This window comes from Antechinus flavipes, chromosome 5 (genome assembly GCF_016432865.1).
Source record: "Antechinus flavipes isolate AdamAnt ecotype Samford, QLD, Australia chromosome 5, AdamAnt_v2, whole genome shotgun sequence".
In the NCBI taxonomy this organism is placed as follows: domain Eukaryota; kingdom Metazoa; phylum Chordata; class Mammalia; order Dasyuromorphia; family Dasyuridae; genus Antechinus; species Antechinus flavipes.
In genome coordinates this window covers 89,407,148-89,422,507 of record NC_067402.1, presented here as the reverse complement: position 1 = coordinate 89,422,507, position 15,360 = coordinate 89,407,148, and the positions used below count along the sequence as shown (strand labels likewise).

The following is a 15,360-nucleotide window of genomic DNA, read 5'->3' as shown; positions in this document are numbered from 1 at the left end:
CCCCCCATTTCCTATTAGTTGTAAGAGATGGCTTGGTAGAAGGAAGAAAAAGATTTTCCTCTCTTTGCCAGTCACCTTCTTTTCCCCTTTATATATAGTCTATTTAAATGTATGCTCCTTGAGTTTAGTCAGTCAGTCAACATTTATTAAGCACCTACTATCTGCCTATCATTGTGCTAAGCATTGGAGATTCAAAATAAGGCATAAGACAGTCCCGAAGCCAATAAGCTAGATATAGAATAAATAGGAAATAAAACATAGAAGGAAAGCACTAAATTGAAGGAATAGGGGATGGTATTCTAAAGATTTTTAGCTGGTTTGGTAGAAATTTAGCTACCAAGAAGGAAGTCAAGAGAAAGAGATGAGGAGGAAAAGCATTTTACCTGTGGGAGAGTGAGAATGGCCAGAGTTGGAGATGGAAGAAAACACCAAGGAGGCTCCTGTCACTTGATGGAAGGCTCTAAGTGGATGAGATATAAGACTGGAAAGGATATACAAGAGTTTGAACTCCAAAAAGATTTTATATCCTGGACTCTGTAGGTGATAAGGAAAATGCCAAAGATTCTAGTATCTTTGTCAAGAAAACCTCAAGACTCGGACCCGACTGAAACGAACAAACAAGAAGGCTTGCTTATGTCTTTCCCTAGTCCTCGGCACAGTGCTTGGAACATGAATGCAGGTGAGGGCTAGATCAGGAGGAAATCTGGGACAAGTCAGTCTACGTCAGCCCTCTCAGCTGATTAACTTCAAGGATAGGGGTTCCCTCAGGACCTGGGTCCATTCTGCTTCCCAAATCAGCTTTCTCAGCGCCAGTTCTACCCAGTGCTGGCTTCCTTAGGGACGGCCACAGACACAGGGCCAGTAAAGATGGGAGAGGATAGGGTAGGGACAGCCAAAGAGCCCCAACTCTTTCTTGCTGAGGAAGAATGGGAAAAGATGGAATGTTTTCTCCACAGTGACGGAGAACAGGCGGCCGTACAGAGGGCGCCTCCCTCGCGGGCTCAGAACCTCGGCGGAGGCGCCTGACGCGGCCCTGGCGGCCTGACGCGCAGGTCACGTGGGCGCCAGGCGGCGGCAGCGATAGCCGAGGCGGCTCGTGCGGGGTTCCGGCTCCAGCGCGGGCTTGAGCTGCCGCAGCCGGGGCGCGGAGAAGTAGGGGCCACTTTGGGGAGGAGGTCCCCTTGCATGGGGTCCCCCCGATGCCTCCTCTGTCTCCTGCGGCCGCCGAGCGGGCCTGAGAAGATGCCGCAGGCCGACTATCGGAACACAGTGGTCCTGGGGTACTGGCCTATGGGTGAGTTTTCCATCCTAGTCCCCCTAGGTACCCTTCCTCTCCCGAGAATAGGGTGGCGGCCGCGTGGCCATCCTCCCCGGCGTCTGAGTCGCTGGCGCGTCGGAAGTGCCGTCGTTCCCGGAGCCCGTGGCTCCGCCCCCTCCTCGCTCCTCCCCTCCCTCCCCTCGCCCTTTCTTTTCCTTCTCTTTCCTCTTCTTTTTTCTCTCTTCTCTTTCCTCTTCTCCTTCCTCTCCTCCAACCTCTTCTCTCTCCTCTTTCCCCTCCCTCTCCTTTCTTTCCTTCTTTTGCTTTTTCTTTCCTCTTTTCTCTCTCCCTTCTCTCTTTCTCTCCTCTCACCTTCTTTTCCTCCTTTCTTTCATTTGCTTTTTCTTCCCTCTCTTCTTCTGTTTCTCTCCCTTTTTCCTTCCTTCTCCTCCATCTTTTTCCTTCCTTTCTTTCATTTGCTTTTTCTTCCCTCTCTTTCTTTCCTCTTTTCTCTCTCCACCTTCTTTTTCCTTTTTTTCCCTTCCTTCCGTCCCTTCTTTCATTTACTTTTTCTTCACTCTCTTCTCTTTCTCTTCCTTTTCTCTTCCTTTTCTTCTTTCCTCTCTCCTCCACCTTTCTCCCTTCTTTCCCTTTCTTCCCTCCCTTCCTTCATTTATTTTTTTCCTCTTTTCCTTCTCTTTCTTTCCTCTCTCTTTTCCTCTTCCATCTTCCCTTCTCTCTCCCCACTTTCTCCCTTCTCTTTTACTTTTTTCCCCTTTTCCCTTCTCTCCTCTCCCCTTTCTTCCCTCTTTTTCCTTTTTTCTTTCTCTTTTTCTCTCTGCCTTTCCCTCTCTCTCCTTCTGAAAATAGGGAAAAATCTGAAAAAATCCAGCTGGCTCCTTTCTCTCCCTTCCATCTGCCAGTCTCCCATCATGTTCTCCAGTCCTTGAAGAGAAACCTAAAAATAGCCTGACCAGACCGGCCTGACCCACATTCCCTTTCTTCCCTCTCTTCCTTCATTTATTTTTTTCCTCTTTTCCTTCTCTTTCTTTCCTCTCTCCTCTTTTCCTCTTCCATCTTCCCTTCTCTCTCCCCACTTTCTCCCTTCTCTTTTACTTTTTTCCCCTTTTCCCTTCTCTCCTCTCCCCTTTCTTCCCTCTTTCTCCTTTTTTCTTTCTCTTTTTCTCTCTGCCTTTCCCTCTCTCTCCTTCTGAAAATAGGGAAAAATCTGAAAAAATCCAGCTGGCTCCTTTCTCCCCCTTCCATCTGCCAGTCTCCCATCATGTTCTCCAGTCCTTGAAGAAAAACCTAAAAATAGCCTGACCAGACCGGCCTGACCCACATTCCTGTCCTGCAGGCATTTTACTTCTTCTTTGGGAAGGTGCTCATTTTTACAGGATCATAGATATATGAAAGGACCTCTGAGAGAATCCATTCCAAACAGCTGGTTTTACTGATTATGAAACTGAAGCCTGGAGAATCAAGTGACAGGTAGTAAGGAGATGGAGTTGGGATTTAAAACCATGTGTAGTGACTTCAAAATCCACCCTCTTCCACCATAGTTCTCTGAAAATAAAAGCACTAAAAATAACTGAATAAGCACTGAAAATAAAAGCACTAAAACTGGAAATGATGAAAAAATGAGATCTAGGACTTTGGAGTCTGACCACTAATTACTTTAAAATCCTTAGTGGAAGAAGATGCTGCTGATCGGATTTGGGGGAAAAGGTTTCCCAGAATTACAGAATTTAGAGTTGGATGAGACTTTCAGTGTAGGAGACTCAATTTCCACTTTTGGACATCCCTAATTATTATAAAGGTTTTCTTGATATTAAGCCTGAAATTGAATACCTAAACCCAGGAATTGCATCTCTCTATCATTTGTTCTCTAGAGAGGACATCAGCAGGCTCTTCACCATTCTGGTTGTTCTTAGATTCAATGCTACAAGGGAAAATTTGTGAACGCTAAACTTGTGATTCAGCAATATAGTTCTCCAGTGCAGAATTGGAATCTTTCACTTAAGTGAGAAAAGTATTTTCTTTGACTTCCTTTGTATTCTGGATTAAGACACTAAATAATAACTAATGTGAGGCATGTAAAGATGATCAGCTGTGAAAGGTTTAGCTACTTTAATCAATACAGTCATCAGGGATAGTTCCAAAGGACTCACAATGAAAAATATTCTTCCCATCCAGAGAGAGAACTGATGAACTCTTAATGCAAATTAAAGCATACTTTTTTTCAATTTACTTTATTTTTCTTGCTTCATTTGTTTGCTTGTTTTTGTGGTAAGGAAAATATGAAAGATTTTGTATGACTTCATGTATATAAATAATATGTTACTTGTCTTCTCAATGGATTGGGAAAGGCCTTGAAGAAGAAAGAGAATATGAAACTCAAAATTTTAAGAAATGAATGTTAAATAAACTATATTTTAAAAAATGGTGTGAGGTGTCCCTAACACTGATTTCTTCTGGCAAGAAATGTTCCATATTCTCTTTCTTGGGGCAAGTGATTTTAAAAGTATTTTCTTTAGATATTTTTGTACCCACATTGAAATTTCATTTCATAGATGGTAAATTTACATATGGGGGGGTGGGAGATTTTTATTATGTTAACCTATTAAATAGAGGGAATATTTCTGACTTGGGCTGAGAAATTTTGAAAGAATATTTTACACTTTGAAAAGAATCTATAGTTAGAGACTTGGGAATCATTTAGAGAGTCATGCAACTAAATATTCTCTTATGAACTAGAGAACCAGTACAAAGAGAAAATTAAAATCTGGAAGAAGTGATACTCTTAAGAGAGAGACTTTGGAAGGCACAAAGTGACTTATATTTTGATAATGCAGATGTGCTTTTGAACACATGCAAATTATACCCACTTCAGTAGGTGCTTTCTACCTAACTTCAAACATTTGTGATATTAGAAAAAGATACTAGTCATCATGGTCCATAAGAATCTTTATCATAGAATGCATTTTTTCTTTACCTCTTCCCTTCTCCTAAGGGATGGAGTGTTAGGCCTAAAGTCAGGAAGACCTATTCAAGCCCAAACTCAAGACAGTTATTTAACCTGTCAACCTCAGTTTCCTTATTTGTACAATGGGGGTAATATCACCTACCTCACAAAGGTTATTGTAAGAATCAAATAGGATGGTATTTATTAAGTTCTTGACACATTGCTTAGCATATATATTTAATAAATGCTTATTCCCTGCATCTTCTTCCCTTCCCCTTTCAGATAGCAGAGTATATAATCTAGGCAAGTTATCAAAGCAATAGTGAAAAATTAAAGAGCAAAATCATTCATATCCCTTAGACACAAATGGACACAATCTTCCACATAGAGGTGTTTTCTTATATTTAGTTTCATGACCTATTTTGGTGTAATAGTGGTTTTGGCAGTAGTCCAGAAATCTGAGCAATCAGAAAATCCTAAGAAATCCTAATGCCAATGACCTTTGTCCTGAAAAAGAAAATATCTATTTCATTATGTGGAACTTTTTGTAATATTTGTGTACCATATGAAGGAGGAATTTCTCCTACATTCCCAAAGATGCATTTACAACTTTTAAAAAAAGATCTTAATTTCCTTTTATTTATACTGATTTGTAGGTTCTAAAGTGGGTATTACTGGTAACATAGTACCAAGAAACTGTTTCTCCATGTGACTAATGAGTGTGATTGAAAAGAAACAATGCAATTTTTTTCCATATCATTTTCTTTGTATCTTATGAGTCAATGCTCATCAGAACCCAATAGTTCATTTATCATTAAATAAGAGGAATTCTCATAATTTTCCTACATAGACCTTTAGTTATTAATTTGTCACACATAAATTTAGAACAGGAAGATCCTCAGACTTACTCTTACATATACTTCTCATTTTACAATTAAGAAAACAGAAAAAGAGAAGCTGTGATTTGTCCAGTATAATAAACAGGAGAGCCAATATTCCAATTCAAATTTTTTGACTCCAAAACTAGAACTTTTTCTATGGTACCCCAACCATGGGGATTTAAAAAACCAGTGAGAGTTGAAAATAATAGTGTTGTAGCTTATGTAATGTGAATGTCTTAACAAATACTTGTGTTTTTTTACAGGGGGCGGGAGGAGGGGAGAGGAAAGGTGGGTGTTGTGTTATTTTTCTAGAAATATTTTATTTTTCCAAATATATATAAAGATAGTTTTCAACATGCATTTTTACAAGACTTTGTATTCCAAGTTTTTTTTCTCCCCTCCCCAGTTCAGCAAGCAATTTGATACAGATTAAGCATGTGCAGTTCTTTTAGACATATTTCCATATTTGTCATGTTGTACCAAAAAAAATAGACCAAAAGGGAAAAAACCATGAGAAAGAAAAAACAAACAAAGGTGAAAATTCCATCCAAATTCAGTCAGCACAGTTCTTTCTCTAACTGTGATTGGTGTCTACCACCCAAGTCTATTGGAGTTATCTTGGATCATTGCATGGATGAGAAGAGTCAGATCTATCATAGTTCATCACACATAACCTTGCAGTGAGCAGTGTTCTCTTGATTTTGCTTACTTCACTTGGCATCACTTCCTGTAAATGTTTCCAGGCTTTTCTGAAATCAGCCTGCACATTCAAATATTTGTTTCCAAGATGTTGATGCCATTCTGGATTATAGTGAATTAAATCCCTCATTTTAGTTAAGAAAATAACATTCAATATAAATAAAAATAATCAGAGTGATGCTTGAGAGAACTAAATGACGTGCTTTGCAATTGAAAAGTTCAATGTCTCTTGCAAAATTATCTACACTGCTTTTCTGAATTTCTCCTTTTTATTTGGATTTAAGTAGACCATTTAATGTCTGCTAAAGCTAGCTACTAATTCATTGTAGAGATGTGGTAGAATTGATAAAATGAGTAAGAAATCACAGATCCTTAAAATATTTAAGTATGAGTTGTAGACTTTGCAATGAATTGCCAGATATTACTATATTTTAATGCCTGTTATAATATTTTATGTAATGTTATTCTTTACTTGAGAAAGAAACCTAGAAGATTTCTATAAAAACCTCTACTCTAACAGAGAAGTATAAATAAATAAATTTGCAAAGACATTTTCATAATCCATTCAAAGGCTACCAGAAAGTTCATTAAAAACTGACAAATAACCTGGATATGATGAATTATGTCAATACAACTTCAGTCTTTGCTATTAACATTCAAAATTCATAATTGAATGAAGTTTGTAATCACATTAACAAATAATTTCCAAGCATTTGCCTTCATTGCAACATTACTTTTTTTTTTGATACCTTATCCTATATTTATTATGTATATTTTCCTCATCTGTTGATAACAAAATTACTGATGAAGAAAAGGACCTTCAGTTTTTTATAGTTTTCTATGAAGACTTGAAAATGTTAAGATTCATCTTATACATATAAAATATATACATATATAATATGTAATACACATGTCCACATATATTTATACATTAATAATCAAGTAATACAATCATTGATTAGATTATATATAAAACTTCTATATGTAAATTAATATGCATTACATATATACACATTAATCAGGTTTTTATATATATATACATATATGCATGCACACATTATATAAAGCACTTCTTTATAGGATTACTCTTGACATAGTTAATGTCTCTCATGGAAAACAATGAAAAACAAAAAGTATTATTGAAGAAAAAGTCCCTCAAACTGTTATCAACAAATAATATCTTAATAAACATAATCTTAAGAAGAATGCATATTTGTGAAATATGTTCCTTGTTCCTTTAAAAAAATTATTTTGAACTTAGCATGCATATTTCCATTTATAAGTAATACAGAAAAAGAGGATTGAATATAAAATTACAAATTTCTATTATTTACAGCTCTTTTAAAAATATTTATAATTAATTCAACATGTTATTTTTAAAGCTATCCTGTTTTTCTGTTTCTTTTAAAATTTCCTTCTATTTCTTGCTATTCATTTAAAATGCTGCAATAACTGTTTTGGGTTTTTTTTTTAAACAACATTATTACTTGTGACAACAGCGCTAACATCCCAGATACCTCAAAATCAGCTGGAGTCAGGATAAGCAAAAGTCCTTAGTCTTTATTCTTGGTCTTTAGGGGTATAAGTGAAGGGGATGGAAGAGAATTTCCACAACTGCCTTCTCCCTTGTCTACTGCCAAAGAGTGACCCTGGCTAGTCTTACTCCACGCCCTAGTCCCTCCTATAATCCTCTGTATACACCAATCATTGAGCCAGCACAGATAGTGGGAAGGGCCATTTTCCAAGCATATGCCCATAGAGTATTGTCCAATCGGTAGTTAGCCCTAAGTGCTTGAACTGACCTCAGTGCAATGACTCAAGAGTATCAGCCCTCTACAATTACTGACTGGTTTTTCTCTGCCAAATGCTCCTGAGCAGTGAAAAAATAAAGAAGGAAAGGAAGAAAAACAACCTTATAATAGATAAGCATAGTGGGATGAAACAAATCCATAGATTTGCCATATGTCCCTTATTCTGTATTTTAAGGTCCATCATCATTCCTATGATGGGAGGCAAGTAGCATACTTCACCATTGCTTCTCTGTAGTCATAATTACTCAATTTTTGTGTCTTTCAGAATTATTTTTCTTTAAAATGTTGTTACTGTGTAAATCGTTCTAGTTGTGCTTCCTTGATCATGCATCTATTTGTACTGTCTTTTTTTTTTTCCTTTTAGTGAGACAGTGATATTTAATTATTTACCTTTTTAATAAGTACATTTATACTGTGATCTAAATTCTGATTCAATTGTAAAATAATTTTTCATAGGTGGCTGAAATGATTTTTTCTGAGCTACAATTCATCATGTTCTGATTGAATGTATTTTATACTTCTTCCTTTTGCCAGGATTGGTAGGCATTATCATATGGAAAGATTGCTAGGTTTAGAGATATGAGAGACCTAAGTTGAAATCCTGTCTTCCACATTAACTATGTCATTTAACTAGGTTGCTGGGTGGTATAGTGGTGAGAGTTTGGGGTCTAGGTTAAAGAAGATCTGAGTTCATATTTAGTCTCAGATACTTACTGCTGATCAAGTAACCTAACCTCTTTGCCTGCCTCAGTTTTCTTGCCTATAAAATGGGGATAATAATATCAACTTTCCAAGATTGTTGCAAGGATAAAATGAGATAATATTTGTAAAAGCACTTTGCAAACCTTAAAATACTTTATAAATGCTAGCTTTTGTTATTACCTCACAGGTAAAATAGAGATTATAATAATATCTACCGTGTCAATCTCTTAGTCTTATTATGAGATACTATCTGTAATAGTGCTTTGTAAATTTTTAAATGATATTTAAAGAGCTGTCAAGAGTAGTAAGCTATCAACTAGGATTATTCCAAATAACATTTTCTTCAGAAAACATTGCTATTTTTCTGGAGTAACTGTTGAAAAATAGACTTTAAAGGGTCATTGATAATTGCTTACATTGTCTTACTCCTCTGAAAGTTATGTCACTTTAAAGACCAAAGCAACAATGCTTTGCGTGTCTCTTTTAACATTGTCCTTGAAGTTTATTATCTTACTTGGAAGATATATGTGAGGATTTGCGATTTCATATTGATTATACTATTAGGAATTGACCAATTTCTCTTCAATGATAATTATTATTGTAGCTCTAAATTGTTCAGAAACATGTGAAATGTGTCCCTCTCTGTGACATTTTGGTCTTTTTCATAGAATGCAGATTTCGAAGCGTTTTTACCATTTATCTAGTTTTTCTCATCTGACAAATTTTTCTGGTTAGCAAAATACTTAGTACCTATGATGCTTATTACTTCAAACACATTGATTTGAACAAACAAGAAAATCTAAACAAAATGAACTGTTTTTTTTTTCTTGAATACTAGACCTCACATTCTTAATTCTCTCTTCTTTCTAAATTTATGGGTCCTTCCCACTGAGCCACTGAGAACTACCTTGCTTTGACAGCAGAAGTTCAGCTGGGATTGGTAGAGAATTCAAGTATTTTTCTAGTTTGTGGTATAACTCAGATGGGGAAACATTGATTGTAATTTACTTCTCAGTATGATATCTTGCTGTATGATATGACAAATGACTGTCCCTGCTTAAATATTCTTAGTAAAAAGAAGATAATCGATTGTACTTTTGGACTCTTATGTAGAAAAATCTTTCCTTATATTGAGGCAGAATTCACGTTTTTGTTTTCTACCTTTGAATTATAATTTTACTGGGATATGGTTAGAGTCAGTTATTATTAGTATAGAAAGCTTCACCTTGCCACTGTCTTCAGATCTTTCATTGACCCATTTTAAAAATAATTTTTGACTTATCTTTTACCAACACCATTTATATCAGAGGTTTTTTTCTTTCCATTTTTGAATTATAAAGCTATTTGTCAGTTTGGTGAGACCTAAGAACCCTTTCTCTCAAAAGAAAAAAATTAAATGCCTACAGTACACAAGTTACAAAGGAAACCAACTATATTGAAATGCAATTTTCAAAAACCAAAACAAATTCATGGACAGACTCCAGGTCCTTGATATAGTTATCATCTTTCTTCTATTTACCCTTTTCCAGGACTTTAAAGTCTCATCAAATTGGATGTGGCAAATTATATAACTATCTTGATTTCCCTCTCTTTACTCCCTTTTGTTTGTTCTGTGGGTTGTTGTCAGTTCGGTTTTCTCAAAGCATTGTTTTTAGGGAAACTTCAAGGTAACAGTGGAAATTATAGTAGATTGGCTTCAGGATTTGAATCCCATTTTTGTCACATACTTATTTTACCTGTGTGACTTAGAGTAAGACGAGTTATTTTGTTGGCCTCAGTTTCCTGATCTCTTAAATGAGGGTATTGGATGACACCAAAAGTCCCTTCTTAGTCATTAAATCAATGATCAAGTAAACGATTGTATCACTTGCTTTGAGACCTTCATTCCCTTCCTGCTGATCAGAGAATAAAAAACTCCCTCTGTGAAGGAGTAAATGTCTTATAATCTAGATGTAACCTGCTTGTTGAAACTTATTTCCTATTACTTCCTAACATGAGCCATATTTAGCCAGGCAGTCACCATCTTCGGAATGATGTTTATTCCTTCCTCTTTTGTATCTGTTCCATTAACTTGTGAACTCCTTTCTTCTAACTAGATTGTTTACCAATAACTCACGTGCTCTCAGACTTGTTTCTTTTCAGAATTTATGTAGTGCTTAGTATTTGTAACATTCATTTTGTTATTTAATCACATACTAATCTTTTTTACTTTTAAGAAACTATTTCAGGGGCAGGAGGACCTGAGTCCAAATGTGATCTCAGACACTTAATACTTCCTAGCTAGTCACTTAATCCCAATTGCCTTAGCCAAAAATAAATAAATAAATAAAATAAGAGAAAGAAAGAAACTATTTCATATTTTTCTGTTATCTCACCCACGAGACTAAACTCTTTTTGAGGTTCAAGATTAAAGGGTAGTGCATTTTTTAACCCTAATGCACTTATAAAACATAGGAGTTAAATCATGTGGAATACATTATTTTTCAGTTTTTATTGAAAATTCATAATACAGGTACTATTGTGAGGTATAAAGAATGCTAGATTTTGAGAATGGGATTCAAATTTCTCCACTAACTCTTCCTAGCTCTGTTATTTGGACAGAGCCCTTACTGTTCCTCAGATAACTTCCTAGGACTTTTTGGAATCATATATATATATCTATGTTTATGAATCTGCATTTGTGGAAAGACTTCCCACGCTGGGAGTTTTGTTATAATCTTGGATCCTTTATGTATTAAAAATAAATACCAAAGGACATCAAGCGAGGAAACTCCCTCTGCAAAGGCAGGTTGATACATTCTTTGGAACTTGATAATGTTAGAGAGTTTCTCAGTCATCTGAGAATTTTGATGATTGTTGAAGGGGTATAGATCACTACGAGGTAGGACTTAAACCTAGATCTTCCTGACTGAGATCAGTTTTCTATTACACAAAATGGCAAGAACAGATATATTTCCAAATATATACTGTAGTTGTCGAAATGGATTAATTTGGTTTCCAGATGAAGCTGTTTTATTAAATAATTTTAAATTTAAGTCCTTTAAAATTATTTTTTATTAATATGTTCTATTTTTTATATAATCTTTATTGCTAGATATGTTCCTTTCTCTTTTCTAAATGTCTAAATATTCTAAATATGTCTCTTTCTCAAGCCATCCCATTCAACAAAGATCAAAAAAGAAAAAGTGGGATACAACAAACTCCAATAATATTTTAAACAATATTTTATACTCATATCTCCCCACCTATGTAAAGGCAGAAAAGAAATTTAAAATAATTACAAATTAAAGAAAGTATCATCTTAGCACTACCATCTAACCTGTGCTGTTGTAACCTCTCAAATCTTATTTGGTGTAAAGGCACTTTAAATTTAGCATGTCTTTATTTTCAGTGCTTTTTTTTAACCTTCCATTTTGTGCTTTAATAGTAAATTGAATTCTGTTTTTGGCTCTCATTTTGTTATGTTGTGAGAGAGAGCCATCTGCTCAACTAAAGTATTCAAAAGGGAATATTAGTAATGGAAATAATGAAATTTTGAATTTTTGCTTCATGATAAAATTCAGATGCCTAATGAACATTATTAGTTATTTAGTAATATTTACTGAATAGGTTCTTTGATGGGTCGAAGATTTGAAGAGATATAAAGGGTACAGAAGACATGAAGTAGGTGGAAAGAGTGAATGTACAGCTGAAGAATACTTAGAGCAGAACTATGAAAGACCTTATCTTAAAAAGGCCAAGGTCTCTCACTGCATCTAGGGCCATCTCCTATTGTCAAGATCTATATTTTGCCTTTTTTGCCTCCCTCAACTTCCATTTCCCTAAGACAATCAGCAATTTATTATAGGTTATATCTGTGTAGTCATGTAACACATTTCTATGTTAATCAGAACAAACATTATTAAGCACTTACTCTTTAAAAGACATTGTGTTAGGTACAGGTTATAAAAAGACAAAAATAAAATATTCTCTGCCCTAAATAAGTTTACATTCTATTTTGAAGATAAAACATGTATGCAGATGCAAAGTATATACAAAATAATAAAAGATAAATTTTGGAGTGGGTTGGAAGATAATGAAAGCATTTTTGTAGAGTATGTTAAGGGAATTAATGTGAAATAAAATTGAAAAATAAGGGAGTGATCATAGTATTAAAAAATGGAACAAGGACTGAGAAAGGACCCATCAGATTTAGCAATTGAGAGCAGGGTGCTTGGACTCTGCAGGAGACTCCAGCCCTAAATAAACTGAGCTTTAGAGGAAGTGGCTTCCAAACTTTTTTGGCCATGCACCCTTATCAGTAAGTTAAATTGAGAAATATTTATTTTAAATTAAATTAAATAATTTCTAGTGTATGCACACGAAGGAAGTAAGGTGTGAAGACCAAGTTAGCACCCTGAATATCTTAGAATCAATGGGAGTCAGGGTAAGCAAAAGTCCTTGGTCTTTATTCTTGGTCTTTAGGGGTAGAAGTGAAAGGAATGGACACAGGATCTCCACTACCTTCTCCTCCTCTACTGCCAAAGTAGCCAAAAGCCAAAGACCTTGGCTTGTCTTACTCCACCCCCAATCCTTCCCACAATTCTCTGTATACACCCAAAGATCGAACCAGCACAGAATAGTAGGAAGGGCCATTTTCCAAATATATGCCAATAGAGTATTGTCCAATCGGTAATTAGCTTCAAGTGCTCGGTTGTTCCACCCCAGTGCATCAGCTCAAGAGTTTTAGCCCTTTACGTAAGGTACATTTATACAAACTTGGCCATTATAATTACAAAGAACAGTTTTAGGTTATGTTTCCCTGGTTCTTACTACTTCTCTCTCTCTTTTTCTCTCTCTCTCTGTATATATGTGTGTGTGTATATATATGTATATATACACACACACATACATACGTAAATACTTTCTTCATACCCCAGTTAACAGCCTTTTTTTTTTTTTTTTTTTTTTTTAATGCTAGTCTTCTCATCTTTCCAACTTCAAGACTTCTGTACTGTATGGTAGAGGAACCAGTAAGGGCTCTTGTGGCTACCAGGTCTCTCAGGTCTCTGCATGATTTTGAATCATAATGAGATTGTTTCTAATACAAGTATTTTAGTTTTTCTCTCACACCTTTGACCTTTTTTTTTTTTTTTTTTTGGTGGTGCATTGGTGAATAGGTCTTGACTTCTTACATCAACAGGTGCTATACGTGCTAGACCTATATTGGATTGCTTGCTGTCTAGGGGAAGGGACAAAGGGGAAGAGAGGAGGAACATTTGAAACATGAGGTTTTGCAAAGGTGAATATTGAAAACTATTTTTGGATATACTTGGAAAAATAAAGTAGTATTTTAAAAAAATGTATGTTCTAGTGGGCTTATTGAAGAATATAGTTTACTGCCAGACAGATATTGTATGTATAGTAACTGCAGAAAATATGAAACCTACTGGGACTTCCAGCTGGCAGAGACACTCCTCTAGATCTCTGTAGATCTAGTGCTATTCTTCCTTTGTGTGAGCATTAGAATTTGTTTGAAGATCTCCAGCTGAGTCTTTGACAGCAGTGTGATTTGAGGTCTCTGCTTCTGAAGTCATTCCTTATCAACAAAACTCTACTTTGCTAGAGTTCTTGAACTTTTAAGGACAGTAACTGGCTATGACATGGGTACTAAAATGTCAGTTGTCTGGTGTAGTGTTCTGATTGGTTTTCTGGAGGTCTCTGGACCAGCCTTCGGCAAAGTAATCACTAAGAGAATAGCTAGGTGTTAAAGTCCAAATTTTTTATTGTCTCCTTGTCTGGGGCCTGGGCTAGCTTGGTCTCAGTGGAGGAAATGCAGGAGGACAGGCCAGCCACCACAGTGGTGTGAGATGGAGTGAATCCTTCTGGCTAAGTTTGTCCTAGCTTATATGCTCTATTACAGTTAAATCTGTTCATCATACTTAATATAAGCCAATCATTATATCTCTAGGGAACCATTATTGTTGTAAGATTAAATCAATCATACTGAACTTAGAGAACTATTAATCACCATGTTAAATTTAGATAATCATTGTCTTATCAGTTCCACCGAGTTAGCACGTTGTAAAAATCCATAACAGTCTGGGAAACTCATTCCTGAGTTTCAAAACAATCTTTTTGATATATGTGATTATTCTGTGGGGCAACTTAGCCTTCATGTATAAGACCACTTTATCTGTTGACTTCAGCGCATAGGATAGGATGAGAGAGGAAAGTAGTCTGTAATAGATTCTTTCTTGAATTATCTCAAGGATGATATAGTCAGTGACATTGAGAACTGAAGTTTATCTCAGAGTGGGCAGGGTAATCAACTTAATACTACTAAAACTGGCTTTGAGAGAAGCTATTATTATCTTAAAGTGTGAGTAGGGACTGAAAAGATTACAATAAAACATCTTTAACATAAGTGGAAGAAATCCCCCAAAATAGTTGCATATGCAACCAAAGTTGACAATGACTAATTAAGTAATAATTTTAGGAATAATACTGGCTTGATCCATATCTTAGTAGTAGAACCAGGAATGTGGGTCACAAAAGTAAAAACTAGGTTTGGGCTCTAAAAAGAAAAAGAAAGAAAAATCCAGGTAGGACATGCTTGCCTTAGCTACCTGTCTAACTCCTGCCCTTGGAGCTAATATTTTACCATAAAGAATTGTAATGTGCTACTTCAGGAAGCAGTGAGGAAGTTCCTTTTCATCTGGGGTCTTAAGAAGTCTATATAGCTATTTATTGGGGATATTGTAGAAGTGATCCTCGATTATGCATTGGTCTAAATTAAAAACTTCAAATATCTCTTACAGCTTTTGAAATTCCATGAATTTGGCTTGGGTTAAACAAGATGAACTCTGAGATTTTTTTACAGTCTCTGAAACTTCAGACTGAATAAACTTGCTCTTAATTCAACCATTCTTGACAGGATATATTTTCTAGGCTTCATCTTCTGATTGTTTTTCTTTAGAACTATACTCATCTAATATTACATGAATATTACATGAATGACAGAAAGAAAACTTCAGCATATGCCAAAATATTTGTAGCAGCACT

The 15,360-nt window shown here is 35.7% G+C and overlaps 1 protein-coding gene across 1 annotated transcript in view; it reads left to right on the top strand.

Moving 5' to 3' along the window:
• Nucleotides 1–1,052: 1,052 nt before the first annotated feature.
• The window catches only part of GALNT11 (polypeptide N-acetylgalactosaminyltransferase 11), a 61,665-nt gene continuing 47,357 nt past the window's right edge, over nucleotides 1,053–15,360 (top strand). The window contains exon 1 of the mRNA XM_052000668.1: nucleotides 1,053–1,294. The gene's annotated coding sequence lies outside the window, so the exon portion shown is untranslated. The remainder of the gene's footprint in view (nucleotides 1,295–15,360) is intronic.